This window comes from Hypomesus nipponensis, chromosome 12 (assembly GCF_054491055.1).
Source record: "Hypomesus nipponensis isolate SF chromosome 12, ASM5449105v1, whole genome shotgun sequence".
Classification (NCBI taxonomy): Eukaryota; Metazoa; Chordata; class Actinopteri; order Osmeriformes; family Osmeridae; genus Hypomesus; species Hypomesus nipponensis.
Window position 1 is genome coordinate 13,640,799 of NC_140372.1, and position 16,783 is coordinate 13,657,581.

The 16,783-nt window shown below is 48.9% G+C and overlaps 36 non-coding genes across 36 annotated transcripts; all 36 read left to right on the forward strand.

Moving 5' to 3' along the window:
- Positions 1-30: 30 nt before the first annotated feature.
- Positions 31-103, forward strand: trnaa-agc (transfer RNA alanine (anticodon AGC)). Its single transcript has one exon. It is a non-coding gene; the product is annotated as a tRNA-Ala (tRNA).
- Positions 104-846: 743 nt separating this feature from the next.
- trnaa-agc (transfer RNA alanine (anticodon AGC)) lies at positions 847-919 on the forward strand. Its single transcript has one exon. It is a non-coding gene; the product is annotated as a tRNA-Ala (tRNA).
- Positions 920-1,058: 139 nt separating this feature from the next.
- Positions 1,059-1,131, forward strand: trnaa-ugc (transfer RNA alanine (anticodon UGC)). The gene has a single exon. It is a non-coding gene; the product is annotated as a tRNA-Ala (tRNA).
- A 163-nt stretch (positions 1,132-1,294) lies between these two features.
- trnaa-cgc (transfer RNA alanine (anticodon CGC)) lies at positions 1,295-1,367 on the forward strand. The gene has a single exon. It is a non-coding gene; the product is annotated as a tRNA-Ala (tRNA).
- Positions 1,368-2,478: 1,111 nt separating this feature from the next.
- On the forward strand, positions 2,479-2,551 carry trnaa-agc (transfer RNA alanine (anticodon AGC)). The gene has a single exon. It is a non-coding gene; the product is annotated as a tRNA-Ala (tRNA).
- A 375-nt stretch (positions 2,552-2,926) lies between these two features.
- Positions 2,927-2,999, forward strand: trnaa-cgc (transfer RNA alanine (anticodon CGC)). The gene has a single exon. It is a non-coding gene; the product is annotated as a tRNA-Ala (tRNA).
- Positions 3,000-3,294: 295 nt separating this feature from the next.
- trnaa-agc (transfer RNA alanine (anticodon AGC)) lies at positions 3,295-3,367 on the forward strand. The gene has a single exon. It is a non-coding gene; the product is annotated as a tRNA-Ala (tRNA).
- A 139-nt stretch (positions 3,368-3,506) lies between these two features.
- Positions 3,507-3,579, forward strand: trnaa-ugc (transfer RNA alanine (anticodon UGC)). The gene has a single exon. It is a non-coding gene; the product is annotated as a tRNA-Ala (tRNA).
- A 163-nt stretch (positions 3,580-3,742) lies between these two features.
- trnaa-cgc (transfer RNA alanine (anticodon CGC)) lies at positions 3,743-3,815 on the forward strand. Its single transcript has one exon. It is a non-coding gene; the product is annotated as a tRNA-Ala (tRNA).
- A 295-nt stretch (positions 3,816-4,110) lies between these two features.
- trnaa-ugc (transfer RNA alanine (anticodon UGC)) lies at positions 4,111-4,183 on the forward strand. The gene has a single exon. It is a non-coding gene; the product is annotated as a tRNA-Ala (tRNA).
- Positions 4,184-4,714: 531 nt separating this feature from the next.
- trnaa-ugc (transfer RNA alanine (anticodon UGC)) lies at positions 4,715-4,787 on the forward strand. Its single transcript has one exon. It is a non-coding gene; the product is annotated as a tRNA-Ala (tRNA).
- Positions 4,788-5,318: 531 nt separating this feature from the next.
- trnaa-agc (transfer RNA alanine (anticodon AGC)) lies at positions 5,319-5,391 on the forward strand. The gene has a single exon. It is a non-coding gene; the product is annotated as a tRNA-Ala (tRNA).
- Positions 5,392-5,530: 139 nt separating this feature from the next.
- On the forward strand, positions 5,531-5,603 carry trnaa-ugc (transfer RNA alanine (anticodon UGC)). The gene has a single exon. It is a non-coding gene; the product is annotated as a tRNA-Ala (tRNA).
- A 163-nt stretch (positions 5,604-5,766) lies between these two features.
- On the forward strand, positions 5,767-5,839 carry trnaa-cgc (transfer RNA alanine (anticodon CGC)). Its single transcript has one exon. It is a non-coding gene; the product is annotated as a tRNA-Ala (tRNA).
- Positions 5,840-6,134: 295 nt separating this feature from the next.
- On the forward strand, positions 6,135-6,207 carry trnaa-agc (transfer RNA alanine (anticodon AGC)). The gene has a single exon. It is a non-coding gene; the product is annotated as a tRNA-Ala (tRNA).
- Positions 6,208-7,162: 955 nt separating this feature from the next.
- trnaa-agc (transfer RNA alanine (anticodon AGC)) lies at positions 7,163-7,235 on the forward strand. The gene has a single exon. It is a non-coding gene; the product is annotated as a tRNA-Ala (tRNA).
- Positions 7,236-7,374: 139 nt separating this feature from the next.
- On the forward strand, positions 7,375-7,447 carry trnaa-ugc (transfer RNA alanine (anticodon UGC)). The gene has a single exon. It is a non-coding gene; the product is annotated as a tRNA-Ala (tRNA).
- Positions 7,448-7,610: 163 nt separating this feature from the next.
- trnaa-cgc (transfer RNA alanine (anticodon CGC)) lies at positions 7,611-7,683 on the forward strand. Its single transcript has one exon. It is a non-coding gene; the product is annotated as a tRNA-Ala (tRNA).
- A 295-nt stretch (positions 7,684-7,978) lies between these two features.
- On the forward strand, positions 7,979-8,051 carry trnaa-agc (transfer RNA alanine (anticodon AGC)). The gene has a single exon. It is a non-coding gene; the product is annotated as a tRNA-Ala (tRNA).
- Positions 8,052-8,794: 743 nt separating this feature from the next.
- Positions 8,795-8,867, forward strand: trnaa-agc (transfer RNA alanine (anticodon AGC)). Its single transcript has one exon. It is a non-coding gene; the product is annotated as a tRNA-Ala (tRNA).
- Positions 8,868-9,822: 955 nt separating this feature from the next.
- On the forward strand, positions 9,823-9,895 carry trnaa-ugc (transfer RNA alanine (anticodon UGC)). Its single transcript has one exon. It is a non-coding gene; the product is annotated as a tRNA-Ala (tRNA).
- A 163-nt stretch (positions 9,896-10,058) lies between these two features.
- Positions 10,059-10,131, forward strand: trnaa-cgc (transfer RNA alanine (anticodon CGC)). The gene has a single exon. It is a non-coding gene; the product is annotated as a tRNA-Ala (tRNA).
- Positions 10,132-10,426: 295 nt separating this feature from the next.
- trnaa-agc (transfer RNA alanine (anticodon AGC)) lies at positions 10,427-10,499 on the forward strand. The gene has a single exon. It is a non-coding gene; the product is annotated as a tRNA-Ala (tRNA).
- A 955-nt stretch (positions 10,500-11,454) lies between these two features.
- Positions 11,455-11,527, forward strand: trnaa-agc (transfer RNA alanine (anticodon AGC)). The gene has a single exon. It is a non-coding gene; the product is annotated as a tRNA-Ala (tRNA).
- Positions 11,528-11,666: 139 nt separating this feature from the next.
- Positions 11,667-11,739, forward strand: trnaa-ugc (transfer RNA alanine (anticodon UGC)). Its single transcript has one exon. It is a non-coding gene; the product is annotated as a tRNA-Ala (tRNA).
- Positions 11,740-11,902: 163 nt separating this feature from the next.
- Positions 11,903-11,975, forward strand: trnaa-cgc (transfer RNA alanine (anticodon CGC)). Its single transcript has one exon. It is a non-coding gene; the product is annotated as a tRNA-Ala (tRNA).
- A 295-nt stretch (positions 11,976-12,270) lies between these two features.
- trnaa-agc (transfer RNA alanine (anticodon AGC)) lies at positions 12,271-12,343 on the forward strand. The gene has a single exon. It is a non-coding gene; the product is annotated as a tRNA-Ala (tRNA).
- Positions 12,344-13,086: 743 nt separating this feature from the next.
- Positions 13,087-13,159, forward strand: trnaa-agc (transfer RNA alanine (anticodon AGC)). The gene has a single exon. It is a non-coding gene; the product is annotated as a tRNA-Ala (tRNA).
- Positions 13,160-13,298: 139 nt separating this feature from the next.
- Positions 13,299-13,371, forward strand: trnaa-ugc (transfer RNA alanine (anticodon UGC)). The gene has a single exon. It is a non-coding gene; the product is annotated as a tRNA-Ala (tRNA).
- A 163-nt stretch (positions 13,372-13,534) lies between these two features.
- trnaa-cgc (transfer RNA alanine (anticodon CGC)) lies at positions 13,535-13,607 on the forward strand. Its single transcript has one exon. It is a non-coding gene; the product is annotated as a tRNA-Ala (tRNA).
- A 295-nt stretch (positions 13,608-13,902) lies between these two features.
- Positions 13,903-13,975, forward strand: trnaa-agc (transfer RNA alanine (anticodon AGC)). Its single transcript has one exon. It is a non-coding gene; the product is annotated as a tRNA-Ala (tRNA).
- Positions 13,976-14,930: 955 nt separating this feature from the next.
- On the forward strand, positions 14,931-15,003 carry trnaa-ugc (transfer RNA alanine (anticodon UGC)). The gene has a single exon. It is a non-coding gene; the product is annotated as a tRNA-Ala (tRNA).
- Positions 15,004-15,534: 531 nt separating this feature from the next.
- Positions 15,535-15,607, forward strand: trnaa-agc (transfer RNA alanine (anticodon AGC)). The gene has a single exon. It is a non-coding gene; the product is annotated as a tRNA-Ala (tRNA).
- A 139-nt stretch (positions 15,608-15,746) lies between these two features.
- trnaa-ugc (transfer RNA alanine (anticodon UGC)) lies at positions 15,747-15,819 on the forward strand. The gene has a single exon. It is a non-coding gene; the product is annotated as a tRNA-Ala (tRNA).
- A 163-nt stretch (positions 15,820-15,982) lies between these two features.
- trnaa-cgc (transfer RNA alanine (anticodon CGC)) lies at positions 15,983-16,055 on the forward strand. Its single transcript has one exon. It is a non-coding gene; the product is annotated as a tRNA-Ala (tRNA).
- Positions 16,056-16,350: 295 nt separating this feature from the next.
- Positions 16,351-16,423, forward strand: trnaa-agc (transfer RNA alanine (anticodon AGC)). Its single transcript has one exon. It is a non-coding gene; the product is annotated as a tRNA-Ala (tRNA).
- The last annotated feature ends 360 nt before the right edge of the window (positions 16,424-16,783 follow it).

The window sequence follows — 16,783 nt, forward strand, 5'->3', positions numbered from 1 at the left end:
TCTGCCAAGGATAGTTGTCACATGTAAGGTGGGGGATTAGCTCAAATGGTAGAGCGCTCGCTTAGCATGCGAGAGGTAGCGGGATCGATGCCCGCATCCTCCATAGGTGATTCTGTTTAGCTGGCAAGATTTAGCTTCTTTCCACAGAAACATTTACAAGAATCGCATGAAGGATGACTACTTCACAGACACGGTTGTCCTAATGCTGACGATCACAAGTTTCCCGACGAGAACCTCAACATGGGGGCTTAGCTCAAATGGTAGAGCGCTCGCTTTGCATGCGAGAGGTAGCGGGATCGATGCCCGCATCCTCCATAGGTGATGCTGTTTAACTGGCAAGATTTAGCTTCTTTCCACAGAAACATTAACAAGAATCGCATTGGCATGAAGGACGACGACTTCCGAGACACAGTTGATTTCAGACAATTTGTGTCCTCATGCTGACCCTCACCAGTTCCCCGACAAGCAGCTTAACATGGGGGAATTAGCTCAAGTGGTAGAGCGCTTGCTTCGCATGCGAGAGGCAGCGGGATCGATGCCTGCATTCTCCAACAGATTGTTTTCATTGAAAAATGGAGCTCCGTTCCACAACAAACTTTGCACGTGTTTCGTAAAAGCAGCTCCAAAGCATGGGACGATTCAACTCTCCCAGGTAGGAGCAATGGAAGTGCGAGTTAGCTCAAATGCCGCAGCGCTTCCTTTGCCTGTCTTATGCAGCGGAATCGGTACCCGCATTCCCTGTGAGATTCCAACTGATGTCAAGTAAGCAGTCGAACCAGATTGTAGATTGTGACTCAAGACCGAGGAGTTTTGAACTCTGCCAAGGATAGTTGTCACATGTAAGGTGGGGGATTAGCTCAAATGGTAGAGTGCTCGCTTAGCATGCGAGAGGTAGCGGGATCGATGCCCGCATCCTCCATAGGTGATTCTGTTTAGCTGGCAAGATTTAGCTTCTTTCCACAGAAACATTTACAAGAATCGCATGAAGGATGACTACTTCACAGACACGGTTGTCCTAATGCTGACGATCACAAGTTTCCCGATGAGAAACTCAACATGGGGGATTAGCTCAAATGGGAGAGCGCTCGCTTTGCATGCGAGAGGTAGCGGGATCGATGCCCGCATCCTCCATAGATAATGCTGTTTAACTGGCAAGATTTAGCTTCTTTCCACAGAAACATTAACAAGAATCGCATTGGCATGAAGGACGACGACTTCCGAGACACGGTTGATTTCAGACAATTTGTGTCCTCATGCTGACCCTCACCAGTTCCCCGACAAGCAGCTTAACATGGGGGAATTAGCTCAAGTGGTAGAGCGCTTGCTTCGCATGCGAGAGGCAGCGGGATCGATGCCCGCATTCTCCAACAGATTTTTTTCATTGAAAAATGGAGCTCCGTTCCACAACAAACTTTGCACGTGTTTCGGAAAAGCAGCTCCAAAGCATGGGACGATTCAACTCTCCCAGGTAGGAGCAATGGAAGTGCGAGTTGGCTCAAATGCCGCAGCGCTTCCTTTGCCTGTCTTATGCAGCGGAATCGGTACCCGCATTCCCTGTGAGATTCCAACTGATGTCAAGTAAGCAGTCGAACCAGATTGTAGATTGTGACTCAAGACCGAGGAGTTTTGAACTCTGCCAAGGATAGTTGTCACATGTAAGGTAGGGGATTAGCTCAAATGGTAGAGCGCTCGCTTAGCATGCGAGAGGTAGCGGGATCGATGCCCGCATCCTCCATAGGTGATTCTGTTTAGCTGGCAAGATTTAGCTTCTTTCCACAGAAACATTTACAAGAATCGCATGAAGGATGACTACTTCACAGACACGGTTGTCCTAATGCTGACGATCACAAGTTTCCCGACGAGAACCTCAACATGGGGGCTTAGCTCAAATGGGAGAGCGCTCGCTTTGCATGCGAGAGGTAGCGCGATCGATGCCCGCATCCTCCATAGGTGATGCTGTTTAGCTGGCAAGATTTAGCTTCTTTCCACAGAAACATTAACAAGAATCGCATTGGCATGAAGGACGACGACTTCCGAGACACGGTTGGTTTCAGACAATTTCTGTCCTCATGCTGACCCTCACCAGTTCCCCGACAAGCAGCTTAACATGGGGGAATTAGCTCAAGTGGTAGAGCGCTTGCTTCGCATGCGAGAGGCAGCGGGATTGATGCCCGCATTCTCCAACAGATTTTTTTCATTAAAAAATGGAGCTCCGTTCCACAACAAACTTTGCACGTGTTTCGGAAAAGCAGCTCCAAAGCATGGGACGATTCAACTCTCCCAGGTAGGAGCAATGGAAGTGCGAGTTGGCTCAAATGCCGCAGCACTTCCTTTGCCTGTCTTATGCAGCGGAATCGGTACCCGCATTCCCTGTGAGATTCCAACTGATGTCAAGTAAGCAGTCGAACCAGATTGTAGATTGTGACTCAAGACCGAGGAGTTTTGAAGTCTGCCAAGGATAGTTGTCACATGTAAGGTGGGGGATTAGCTCAAATGGTAGAGCGCTCGCTTAGCATGCGAGAGGTAGCGGGATCGATGCCCGCATCCTCCATAGGTGATTCTGTTTAGCTGGCAAGATTTAGCTTCTTTCCACAGAAACATTTACAAGAATCGCATGAAGGATGACTACTTCACAGACACGGTTGTCCTAATGCTGACGATCACAAGTTTCCCGACGAGAACCTCAACATGGGGGCTTAGCTCAAATGGTAGAGCGCTCGCTTTGCATGCGAGAGGTAGCGGGATCGATGCCCGCATCCTCCATAGGTGATGCTGTTTAGCTGGCAAGATTTAGCTTCTTTCCACAGAAACATTAACAAGAATCGCATTGGCATGAAGGACGACGACTTCCAAGACACGGTTGGTTTCAGACAATTTGTGTCCTCATGCTGACCCTCACCAGTTCCCCGACAAGCAGCTTAACATGGGGGAATTAGCTCAAGTGGTAGAGCGCTTGCTTCGCATGCGAGAGGCAGCGGGATCGATGCCCGCATTCTCCAACAGATTTTTTTCATTGAAAAATGGAGCTCCGTTCCACAACAAACTTTGCACGTGTTTCGGAAAAGCAGCTCCAAAGCATGGGACGATTCAACTCTCCCAGGTAGGAGCAATGGAAGTGCGAGTTGGCTCAAATGCCGCAGCGCTTCCTTTGCCTGTCTTATGCAGCGGAATCGGTACCCGCATTCCCTGTGAGATTCCAACTGATGTCAAGTAAGCAGTCGAACCAGATTGTAGATTGTGACTCAAGACCGAGGAGTTTTGAACTCTGCCAAGGATAGTTGTCACATGTAAGGTGGGGGATTAGCTCAAATGGTAGAGCGCTCGCTTAGCATGCGAGAGGTAGCGGGATCGATGCCCGCATCCTCCATAGGTGATTCTGTTTAGCTGGCAAGATTTAGCTTCTTTCCACAGAAACGTTTACAAGAATCGCATGAAGGATGACTACTTCACAGACACGGTTGTCCTAATGCTGACGATCACAAGTTTCCCGACGAGAAACTCAACATGGGGGATTAGCTCAAATGGGAGAGCGCTCGCTTTGCATGCGAGAGGTAGCGGGATCGATGCCCGCATCCTCCATAGGTAATGCTGTTTAACTGGCAAGATTTAGCTTCTTTCCACAGAAACATTAACAAGAATCGCATTGGCATGAAGGACGACGACTTCCGAGACACGGTTGGTTTCAGACAATTTGTGTCCTCATGCTGACCCTCACCAGTTCCCCGACAAGCAGCTTAACATGGGGGAATTAGCTCAAGTGGTAGAGCGCTTGCTTCGCATGCGAGAGGCAGCGGGATCGATGCCCGCATTCTCCAACAGATTTGTTTCATTGAAAAATGGAGCTCCGTTCCACAACAAACTTTGCACGTGTTTCGGAAAAGCAGCTCCAAAGCATGGGACGATTCAACTCTCCCAGGTAGGAGCAATGGAAGTGCGAGTTGGCTCAAATGCCGCAGCGCTTCCTTTGCCTGTCTTATGCAGCGGAATCGGTACCCGCATTCCCTGTGAGATTCCAACTGATGTCAAGTAAGCAGTCGAACCAGATTGTAGATTGTGACTCAAGACCGAGGAGTTTTGAACTCTGCCAAGGATAGTTGTCACATGTAAGGTGGGGGATTAGCTCAAATGGTAGAGCGCTCGCTTTGCATGCGAGAGGTAGCGGGATCGATGCCCGCATCCTCCATAGGTGATGCTGTTTAACTGGCAAGATTTAGCTTCTTTCCACAGAAACATTAACAAGAATCGCATTGGCATGAAGGACGACGACTTCCGAGACACGGTTGATTTCAGACAATTTGTGTCCTCATGCTGACCCTCACCAGTTCCCCGACAAGCAGCTTAACATGGGGGAATTAGCTCAAGTGGTAGAACGCTTGCTTCGCATGCGAGAGGCAGCGGGATCGATGCCTGCATTCTCCAACAGATTGTTTTCATTGAAAAATGGAGCTCCGTTCCACAACAAACTTTGCACGTGTTTCGTAAAAGCAGCTCCAAAGCATGGGACGATTCAACTCTCCCAGGTAGGAGCAATGGAAGTGCGAGTTAGCTCAAATGCCGCAGCGCTTCCTTTGCCTGTCTTATGCAGCGGAATCGGTACCCGCATTCCCTGTGAGATTCCAACTGATGTCAAGTAAGCAGTCGAACCAGATTGTAGATTGTGACTCAAGACCGAGGAGTTTTGAACTCTGCCAAGGATAGTTGTCACATGTAAGGTGGGGGATTAGCTCAAATGGTAGAGCGCTCGCTTTGCATGCGAGAGGTAGCGGGATCGATGCCCGCATCCTCCATAGGTGATGCTGTTTAACTGGCAAGATTTAGCTTCTTTCCACAGAAACATTAACAAGAATCGCATTGGCATGAAGGACGACGACTTCCGAGACACGGTTGATTTCAGACAATTTGTGTCCTCATGCTGACCCTCACCAGTTCCCCGACAAGCAGCTTAACATGGGGGAATTAGCTCAAGTGGTAGAGCGCTTGCTTCGCATGCGAGAGGCAGCGGGATCGATGCCTGCATTCTCCAACAGATTGTTTTCATTGAAAAATGGAGCTCCGTTCCACAACAAACTTTGCACGTGTTTCGTAAAAGCAGCTCCAAAGCATGGGACGATTCAACTCTCCCAGGTAGGAGCAATGGAAGTGCGAGTTAGCTCAAATGCCGCAGCGCTTCCTTTGCCTGTCTTATGCAGCGGAATCGGTACCCGCATTCCCTGTGAGATTCCAACTGATGTCAAGTAAGCAGTCGAACCAGATTGTAGATTGTGACTCAAGACCGAGGAGTTTTGAACTCTGCCAAGGATAGTTGTCACATGTAAGGTGGGGGATTAGCTCAAATGGTAGAGTGCTCGCTTAGCATGCGAGAGGTAGCGGGATCGATGCCCGCATCCTCCATAGGTGATTCTGTTTAGCTGGCAAGATTTAGCTTCTTTCCACAGAAACATTTACAAGAATCGCATGAAGGATGACTACTTCACAGACACGGTTGTCCTAATGCTGACGATCACAAGTTTCCCGATGAGAAACTCAACATGGGGGATTAGCTCAAATGGGAGAGCGCTCGCTTTGCATGCGAGAGGTAGCGGGATCGATGCCCGCATCCTCCATAGGTAATGCTGTTTAACTGGCAAGATTTAGCTTCTTTCCACAGAAACATTAACAAGAATCGCATTGGCATGAAGGACGACGACTTCCGAGACACGGTTGATTTCAGACAATTTGTGTCCTCATGCTGACCCTCACCAGTTCCCCGACAAGCAGCTTAACATGGGGGAATTAGCTCAAGTGGTAGAGCGCTTGCTTCGCATGCGAGAGGCAGCGGGATCGATGCCCGCATTCTCCAACAGATTTTTTTCATTGAAAAATGGAGCTCCGTTCCACAACAAACTTTGCACGTGTTTCGGAAAAGCAGCTCCAAAGCATGGGACGATTCAACTCTCCCAGGTAGGAGCAATGGAAGTGCGAGTTGGCTCAAATGCCGCAGCGCTTCCTTTGCCTGTCTTATGCAGCGGAATCGGTACCCGCATTCCCTGTGAGATTCCAACTGATGTCAAGTAAGCAGTCGAACCAGATTGTAGATTGTGACTCAAGACCGAGGAGTTTTGAACTCTGCCAAGGATAATTGTCACATGTAAGGTGGGGGATTAGCTCAAATGGTAGAGCGCTCGCTTAGCATGCGAGAGGTAGCGGGATCGATGCCCGCATCCTCCATAGGTGATTCTGTTTAGCTGGCAAGATTTAGCTTCTTTCCACAGAAACATTTACAAGAATCGCATGAAGGATGACTACTTCACAGACACGGTTGTCCTAATGCTGACGATCACAAGTTTCCCGACGAGAACCTCAACATGGGGGCTTAGCTCAAATGGGAGAGCGCTCGCTTTGCATGCGAGAGGTAGCGCGATCGATGCCCGCATCCTCCATAGGTGATTCTGTTTAGCTGGCAAGATTTAGCTTCTTTCCACAGAAACATTTACAAGAATCGCATGAAGGATGACTACTTCACAGACACGGTTGTCCTAATGCTGACGATCACAAGTTTCCCGACGAGAACCTCAACATGGGGGCTTAGCTCAAATGGTAGAGCGCTCGCTTTGCATGCGAGAGGTAGCGGGATCGATGCCCGCATCCTCCATAGGTGATGCTGTTTAACTGGCAAGATTTAGCTTCTTTCCACAGAAACATTAACAAGAATCGTATTGGCATGAAGGACGACGACTTCCGAGACACAGTTGATTTCAGACAATTTGTGTCCTCATGCTGACCCTCACCAGTTCCCCGACAAGCAGCTTAACATGGGGGAATTAGCTCAAGTGGTAGAGCGCTTGCTTCGCATGCGAGAGGCAGCGGGATCGATGCCTGCATTCTCCAACAGATTGTTTTCATTGAAAAATGGAGCTCCGTTCCACAACAAACTTTGCACGTGTTTCGTAAAAGCAGCTCCAAAGCATGGGACGATTCAACTCTCCCAGGTAGGAGCAATGGAAGTGCGAGTTAGCTCAAATGCCGCAGCGCTTCCTTTGCCTGTCTTATGCAGCGGAATCGGTACCCGCATTCCCTGTGAGATTCCAACTGATGTCAAGTAAGCAGTCGAACCAGATTGTAGATTGTGACTCAAGACCGAGGAGTTTTGAACTCTGCCAAGGATAGTTGTCACATGTAAGGTGGGGGATTAGCTCAAATGGTAGAGTGCTCGCTTAGCATGCGAGAGGTAGCGGGATCGATGCCCGCATCCTCCATAGGTGATTCTGTTTAGCTGGCAAGAGTTAGCTTCTTTCCACAGAAACATTTACAAGAATCGCATGAAGGATGACTACTTCACAGACACGGTTGTCCTAATGCTGACGATCACAAGTTTCCCGATGAGAAACTCAACATGGGGGATTAGCTCAAATGGGAGAGCGCTCGCTTTGCATGCGAGAGGTAGCGGGATCGATGCCCGCATCCTCCATAGGTAATGCTGTTTAACTGGCAAGATTTAGCTTCTTTCCACAGAAACATTAACAAGAATCGCATTGGCATGAAGGACGACGACTTCCGAGACACGGTTGGTTTCAGACAATTTGTGTCCTCATGCTGACCCTCACCAGTTCCCCGACAAGCAGCTTAACATGGGGGAATTAGCTCAAGTGGTAGAGCGCTTGCTTCGCATGCGAGAGGCAGCGGGATCGATGCCCGCATTCTCCAACAGATTTTTTTCATTGAAAAATGGAGCTCCGTTCCACAACAAACTTTGCACGTGTTTCGGAAAACCAGCTCCAAAGCATGGGACGATTCAACTCTCCCAGGTAGGAGCAATGGAAGTGCGAGTTGGCTCAAATGCCGCAGCGCTTCCTTTGCCTGTCTTATGCAGCGGAATCGGTACCCGCATTCCCTGTGAGATTCCAACTGATGTCAAGTAAGCAGTCGAACCAGATTGTAGATTGTGACTCAAGACCGAGGAGTTTTGAACTCTGCCAAGGATAGTTGTCACATGTAAGGTGGGGGATTAGCTCAAATGGTAGAGCGCTCGCTTAGCATGCGAGAGGTAGCGGGATCGATGCCCGCATCCTCCATAGGTGATTCTGTTTAGCTGGCAAGATTTAGCTTCTTTCCACAGAAACATTTACAAGAATCGCATGAAGGATGACTACTTCACAGACACGGTTGTCCTAATGCTGACGATCACAAGTTTCCCGACGAGAACCTCAACATGGGGGCTTAGCTCAAATGGTAGAGCGCTCGCTTTGCATGCGAGAGGTAGCGGGATCGATGCCCGCATCCTCCATAGGTGATGCTGTTTAACTGGCAAGATTTAGCTTCTTTCCACAGAAACATTAACAAGAATCGCATTGGCATGAAGGACGACGACTTCCGAGACACAGTTGATTTCAGACAATTTGTGTCCTCATGCTGACCCTCACCAGTTCCCCGACAAGCAGCTTAACATGGGGGAATTAGCTCAAGTGGTAGAGCGCTTGCTTCGCATGCGAGAGGCAGCGGGATCGATGCCTGCATTCTCCAACAGATTGTTTTCATTGAAAAATGGAGCTCCGTTCCACAACAAACTTTGCACGTGTTTCGTAAAAGCAGCTCCAAAGCATGGGACGATTCAACTCTCCCAGGTAGGAGCAATGGAAGTGCGAGTTAGCTCAAATGCCGCAGCGCTTCCTTTGCCTGTCTTATGCAGCGGAATCGGTACCCGCATTCCCTGTGAGATTCCAACTGATGTCAAGTAAGCAGTCGAACCAGATTGTAGATTGTGACTCAAGACCGAGGAGTTTTGAACTCTGCCAAGGATAGTTGTCACATGTAAGGTGGGGGATTAGCTCAAATGGTAGAGTGCTCGCTTAGCATGCGAGAGGTAGCGGGATCGATGCCCGCATCCTCCATAGGTGATTCTGTTTAGCTGGCAAGATTTAGCTTCTTTCCACAGAAACATTTACAAGAATCGCATGAAGGATGACTACTTCACAGACACGGTTGTCCTAATGCTGACGATCGCAAGTTTCCCGACGAGAACCTCAACATGGGGTCTTAGCTCAAATGGTAGAGCGCTCGCTTTGCATGCGAGAGGTAGCGGGATCGATGCCCGCATCCTCCATAGGTGATGCTGTTTAGCTGGCAAGATTTAGCTTCTTTCCACAGAAACATTAACAAGAATCGCATTGGCATGAAGGACGACGACTTCCGAGACACGGTTGGTTTCAGACAATTTGTGTCCTCATGCTGACCCTCACCAGTTCCCCGACAAGCAGCTTAACATGGGGGAATTAGCTCAAGTGGTAGAGCGCTTGCTTCGCATGCGAGAGGCAGCGGGATCGATGCCTGCATTCTCCAACAGATTGTTTTCATTGAAAAATGGAGCTCCGTTCCACAACAAACTTTGCACGTGTTTCGTAAAAGCAGCTCCAAAGCATGGGACGATTCAACTCTCCCAGGTAGGAGCAATGGAAGTGCGAGTTAGCTCAAATGCCGCAGCGCTTCCTTTGCCTGTCTTATGCAGCGGAATCGGTACCCGCATTCCCTGTGAGATTCCAACTGATGTCAAGTAAGCAGTCGAACCAGATTGTAGATTGTGACTCAAGACCGAGGAGTTTTGAACTCTGCCAAGGATAGTTGTCACATGTAAGGTGGGGGATTAGCTCAAATGGTAGAGTGCTCGCTTAGCATGCGAGAGGTAGTGGGATCGATGCCCGCATCCTCCATAGGTGATTCTGTTTAGCTGGCAAGATTTAGCTTCTTTCCATAGAAACATTTACAAGAATCGCATGAAGGATGACTACTTCACAGACACGGTTGTCCTAATGCTGACGATCACAAGTTTCCCGATGAGAAACTCAACATGGGGGATTAGCTCAAATGGGAGAGCGCTCGCTTTGCATGCGAGAGGTAGCGGGATCGATGCCCGCATCCTCCATAGGTAATGCTGTTTAACTGGCAAGATTTAGCTTCTTTCCACAGAAACATTAACAAGAATCGCATTGGCATGAAGGACGACGACTTCCGAGACACGGTTGATTTCAGACAATTTGTGTCCTCATGCTGACCCTCACCAGTTCCCCGACAAGCAGCTTAACATGGGGGAATTAGCTCAAGTGGTAGAGCGCTTGCTTCGCATGCGAGAGGCAGCGGGATCGATGCCCGCATTCTCCAACAGATTTTTTTCATTGAAAAATGGAGCTCCGTTCCACAACAAACTTTGCACGTGTTTCGGAAAAGCAGCTCCAAAGCATGGGACGATTCAACTCTCCCAGGTAGGAGCAATGGAAGTGCGAGTTGGCTCAAATGCCGCAGCGCTTCCTTTGCCTGTCTTATGCAGCGGAATCGGTACCCGCATTCCCTGTGAGATTCCAACTGATGTCAAGTAAGCAGTCGAACCAGATTGTAGATTGTGACTCAAGACCGAGGAGTTTTGAACTCTGCCAAGGATAGTTGTCACATGTAAGGTGGGGGATTAGCTCAAATGGTAGAGCGCTCGCTTAGCATGCGAGAGGTAGCGGGATCGATGCCCGCATCCTCCATAGGTGATTCTGTTTAGCTGGCAAGATTTAGCTTCTTTCCACAGAAACATTTACAAGAATCGCATGAAGGATGACTACTTCACAGACACGGTTGTCCTAATGCTGACGATCACAAGTTTCCCGACGAGAACCTCAACATGGGGGCTTAGCTCAAATGGGAGAGCGCTCGCTTTGCATGCGAGAGGTAGCGCGATCGATGCCCGCATCCTCCATAGGTGATTCTGTTTAGCTGGCAAGATTTAGCTTCTTTCCACAGAAACATTTACAAGAATCGCATGAAGGATGACTACTTCACAGACACGGTTGTCCTAATGCTGACGATCACAAGTTTCCCGACGAGAACCTCAACATGGGGGCTTAGCTCAAATGGTAGAGCGCTCGCTTTGCATGCGAGAGGTAGCGGGATCGATGCCCGCATCCTCCATAGGTGATGCTGTTTAACTGGCAAGATTTAGCTTCTTTCCACAGAAACATTAACAAGAATCGCATTGGCATGAAGGACGACGACTTCCGAGACACAGTTGATTTCAGACAATTTGTGTCCTCATGCTGACCCTCACCAGTTCCCCGACAAGCAGCTTAACATGGGGGAATTAGCTCAAGTGGTAGAGCGCTTGCTTCGCATGCGAGAGGCAGCGGGATCGATGCCTGCATTCTCCAACAGATTGTTTTCATTGAAAAATGGAGCTCCGTTCCACAACAAACTTTGCACGTGTTTCGTAAAAGCAGCTCCAAAGCATGGGACGATTCAACTCTCCCAGGTAGGAGCAATGGAAGTGCGAGTTAGCTCAAATGCCGCAGCGCTTCCTTTGCCTGTCTTATGCAGCGGAATCGGTACCCGCATTCCCTGTGAGATTCCAACTGATGTCAAGTAAGCAGTCGAACCAGATTGTAGATTGTGACTCAAGACCGAGGAGTTTTGAACTCTGCCAAGGATAGTTGTCACATGTAAGGTGGGGGATTAGCTCAAATGGTAGAGTGCTCGCTTAGCATGCGAGAGGTAGCGGGATCGATGCCCGCATCCTCCATAGGTGATTCTGTTTAGCTGGCAAGATTTAGCTTCTTTCCACAGAAACATTTACAAGAATCGCATGAAGGATGACTACTTCACAGACACGGTTGTCCTAATGCTGACGATCACAAGTTTCCCGATGAGAAACTCAACATGGGGGATTAGCTCAAATGGGAGAGCGCTCGCTTTGCATGCGAGAGGTAGCGGGATCGATGCCCGCATCCTCCATAGGTAATGCTGTTTAACTGGCAAGATTTAGCTTCTTTCCACAGAAACATTAACAAGAATCGCATTGGCATGAAGGACGACGACTTCCGAGACACGGTTGATTTCAGACAATTTGTGTCCTCATGCTGACCCTCACCAGTTCCCCGACAAGCAGCTTAACATGGGGGAATTAGCTCAAGTGGTAGAGCGCTTGCTTCGCATGCGAGAGGCAGCGGGATCGATGCCCGCATTCTCCAACAGATTTTTTTCATTGAAAAATGGAGCTCCGTTCCACAACAAACTTTGCACGTGTTTCGGAAAAGCAGCTCCAAAGCATGGGACGATTCAACTCTCCCAGGTAGGAGCAATGGAAGTGCGAGTTGGCTCAAATGCCGCAGCGCTTCCTTTGCCTGTCTTATGCAGCGGAATCGGTACCCGCATTCCCTGTGAGATTCCAACTGATGTCAAGTAAGCAGTCGAACCAGATTGTAGATTGTGACTCAAGACCGAGGAGTTTTGAACTCTGCCAAGGATAGTTGTCACATGTAAGGTGGGGGATTAGCTCAAATGGTAGAGCGCTCGCTTAGCATGCGAGAGGTAGCGGGATCGATGCCCGCATCCTCCATAGGTGATTCTGTTTAGCTGGCAAGATTTAGCTTCTTTCCACAGAAACATTTACAAGAATCGCATGAAGGATGACTACTTCACAGACACGGTTGTCCTAATGCTGACGATCACAAGTTTCCCGACGAGAACCTCAACATGGGGGCTTAGCTCAAATGGTAGAGCGCTCGCTTTGCATGCGAGAGGTAGCGGGATCGATGCCCGCATCCTCCATAGGTGATGCTGTTTAACTGGCAAGATTTAGCTTCTTTCCACAGAAACATTAACAAGAATCGCATTGGCATGAAGGACGACGACTTCCGAGACACAGTTGATTTCAGACAATTTGTGTCCTCATGCTGACCCTCACCAGTTCCCCGACAAGCAGCTTAACATGGGGGAATTAGCTCAAGTGGTAGAGCGCTTGCTTCGCATGCGAGAGGCAGCGGGATCGATGCCTGCATTCTCCAACAGATTGTTTTCATTGAAAAATGGAGCTCCGTTCCACAACAAACTTTGCACGTGTTTCGTAAAAGCAGCTCCAAAGCATGGGACGATTCAACTCTCCCAGGTAGGAGCAATGGAAGTGCGAGTTAGCTCAAATGCCGCAGCGCTTCCTTTGCCTGTCTTATGCAGCGGAATCGGTACCCGCATTCCCTGTGAGATTCCAACTGATGTCAAGTAAGCAGTCGAACCAGATTGTAGATTGTGACTCAAGACCGAGGAGTTTTGAACTCTGCCAAGGATAGTTGTCACATGTAAGGTGGGGGATTAGCTCAAATGGTAGAGTGCTCGCTTAGCATGCGAGAGGTAGCGGGATCGATGCCCGCATCCTCCATAGGTGATTCTGTTTAGCTGGCAAGATTTAGCTTCTTTCCACAGAAACATTTACAAGAATCGCATGAAGGATGACTACTTCACAGACACGGTTGTCCTAATGCTGACGATCACAAGTTTCCCGATGAGAAACTCAACATGGGGGATTAGCTCAAATGGGAGAGCGCTCGCTTTGCATGCGAGAGGTAGCGGGATCGATGCCCGCATCCTCCATAGGTAATGCTGTTTAACTGGCAAGATTTAGCTTCTTTCCACAGAAACATTAACAAGAATCGCATTGGCATGAAGGACGACGACTTCCGAGACACGGTTGATTTCAGACAATTTGTGTCCTCATGCTGACCCTCACCAGTTCCCCGACAAGCAGCTTAACATGGGGGAATTAGCTCAAGTGGTAGAGCGCTTGCTTCGCATGCGAGAGGCAGCGGGATCGATGCCCGCATTCTCCAACAGATTTTTTTCATTGAAAAATGGAGCTCCGTTCCACAACAAACTTTGCACGTGTTTCGGAAAAGCAGCTCCAAAGCATGGGACGATTCAACTCTCCCAGGTAGGAGCAATGGAAGTGCGAGTTGGCTCAAATGCCGCAGCGCTTCCTTTGCCTGTCTTATGCAGCGGAATCGGTACCCGCATTCCCTGTGAGATTCCAACTGATGTCAAGTAAGCAGTCGAACCAGATTGTAGATTGTGACTCAAGACCGAGGAGTTTTGAACTCTGCCAAGGATAGTTGTCACATGTAAGGTGGGGGATTAGCTCAAATGGTAGAGCGCTCGCTTAGCATGCGAGAGGTAGCGGGATCGATGCCCGCATCCTCCATAGGTGATTCTGTTTAGCTGGCAAGATTTAGCTTCTTTCCACAGAAACATTTACAAGAATCGCATGAAGGATGACTACTTCACAGACACGGTTGTCCTAATGCTGACGATCACAAGTTTCCCGACGAGAACCTCAACATGGGGGCTTAGCTCAAATGGGAGAGCGCTCGCTTTGCATGCGAGAGGTAGCGCGATCGATGCCCGCATCCTCCATAGGTGATTCTGTTTAGCTGGCAAGATTTAGCTTCTTTCCACAGAAACATTAACAAGAATCGCATTGGCATGAAGGACGACGACTTCCGAGACACGGTTGGTTTCAGACAATTTCTGTCCTCATGCTGACCCTCACCAGTTCCCCGACAAGCAGCTTAACATGGGGGAATTAGCTCAAGTGGTAGAGCGCTTGCTTCGCATGCGAGAGGCAGCGGGATTGATGCCCGCATTCTCCAACAGATTTTTTTCATTAAAAAATGGAGCTCCGTTCCACAACAAACTTTGCACGTGTTTCGGAAAAGCAGCTCCAAAGCATGGGACGATTCAACTCTCCCAGGTAGGAGCAATGGAAGTGCGAGTTGGCTCAAATGCCGCAGCACTTCCTTTGCCTGTCTTATGCAGCGGAATCGGTACCCGCATTCCCTGTGAGATTCCAACTGATGTCAAGTAAGCAGTCGAACCAGATTGTAGATTGTGACTCAAGACCGAGGAGTTTTGAACTCTGCCAAGGATAGTTGTCACATGTAAGGTGGGGGATTAGCTCAAATGGTAGAGCGCTCGCTTAGCATGCGAGAGGTAGCGGGACCGATGCCCGCATCCTCCATAGGTGATTCTGTTTAGCTGGCAAGATTTAGCTTCTTTCCACAGAAACATTTACAAGAATCGCATGAAGGATGACTACTTCACAGACACGGTTGTCCTAATGCTGACGATCACAAGTTTCCTGACGAGAACCTCAACATGGGGGATTAGCTCAAATGGGAGAGCGCTCGCTTTGCATGCGAGAGGTAGCGGGATCGATGCCCGCATCCTCCATAGGTAATGCTGTTTAACTGGCAAGATTTAGCTTCTTTCCACAGAAACATTAACAAGAATCGCATTGGCATGAAGGACGACGACTTCCGAGACACGGTTGGTTTCAGACAATTTGTGTCCTCATGCTGACCCTCACCAGTTCCCCGACAAGCAGCTTAACATGGGGGAATTAGCTCAAGTGGTAGAGCGCTTGCTTCGCATGCGAGAGGCAGCGGGATCGATGCCTGCATTCTCCAACAGATTGTTTTCATTGAAAAATGGAGCTCCGTTCCACAACAAACTTTGCACGTGTTTCGTAAAAGCAGCTCCAAAGCATGGGACGATTCAACTCTCCCAGGTAGGAGCAATGGAAGTGCGAGTTAGCTCAAATGCCGCAGCGCTTCCTTTGCCTGTCTTATGCAGCGGAATCGGTACCCGCATTCCCTGTGAGATTCCAACTGATGTCAAGTAAGCAGTCGAACCAGATTGTAGATTGTGACTCAAGACCGAGGAGTTTTGAACTCTGCCAAGGATAGTTGTCACATGTAAGGTGGGGGATTAGCTCAAATGGTAGAGTGCTCGCTTAGCATGCGAGAGGTAGCGGGATCGATGCCCGCATCCTCCATAGGTGATTCTGTTTAGCTGGCAAGATTTAGCTTCTTTCCACAGAAACATTTACAAGAATCGCATGAAGGATGACTACTTCACAGACACGGTTGTCCTAATGCTGACGATCACAAGTTTCCCGATGAGAAACTCAACATGGGGGATTAGCTCAAATGGGAGAGCGCTCGCTTTGCATGCGAGAGGTAGCGGGATCGATGCCCGCATCCTCCATAGGTAATGCTGTTTAACTGGCAAGATTTAGCTTCTTTCCACAGAAACATTAACAAGAATCGCATTGGCATGAAGGACGACGACTTCCGAGACACTGTTGATTTCAGACAATTTGTGTCCTCATGCTGACCCTCACCAGTTCCCCGACAAGCAGCTTAACATGGGGGAATTAGCTCAAGTGGTAGAGCGCTTGCTTCGCATGCGAGAGGCAGCGGGATCGATGCCCGCATTCTCCAACAGATTTTTTTCATTGAAAAATGGAGCTCCGTTCCACAACAAACTTTGCACGTGTTTCGGAAAAGCAGCTCCAAAGCATGGGACGATTCAACTCTCCCAGGTAGGAGCAATGGAAGTGCGAGTTGGCTCAAATGCCGCAGCGCTTCCTTTGCCTGTCTTATGCAGCGGAATCGGTACCCGCATTCCCTGTGAGATTCCAACTGATGTCAAGTAAGCAGTCGAACCAGATTGTAGATTGTGACTCAAGACCGAGGAGTTTTGAACTCTGCCAAGAATAGTTGTCACATGTAAGGTGGGGGATTAGCTCAAATGGTAGAGCGCTCGCTTAGCATGCGAGAGGTAGCGGGATCGATGCCCGCATCCTCCATAGGTGATTCTGTTTAGCTGGCAAGATTTAGCTTCTTTCCACAGAAACATTTACAAGAATCGCATGAAGGATGACTACTTCACAGACACGGTTGTCCTAATGCTGACGATCACAAGTTTCCCGACGAGAACCTCAACATGGGGGCTTAGCTCAAATGGGAGAGCGCTCGCTTTGCATGCGAGAGGTAGCGCGATCGATGCCCGCATCCTCCATAGGTGATTCTGTTTAGCTGGCAAGATTTAGCTTCTTTCCACAGAAACATTTACAAGAATCGCATGAAGGATGACTACTTCACAGACACGGTTGTCCTAATGCTGACGATCACAAGTTTCCCGACGAGAACCTCAACATGGGGGCTTA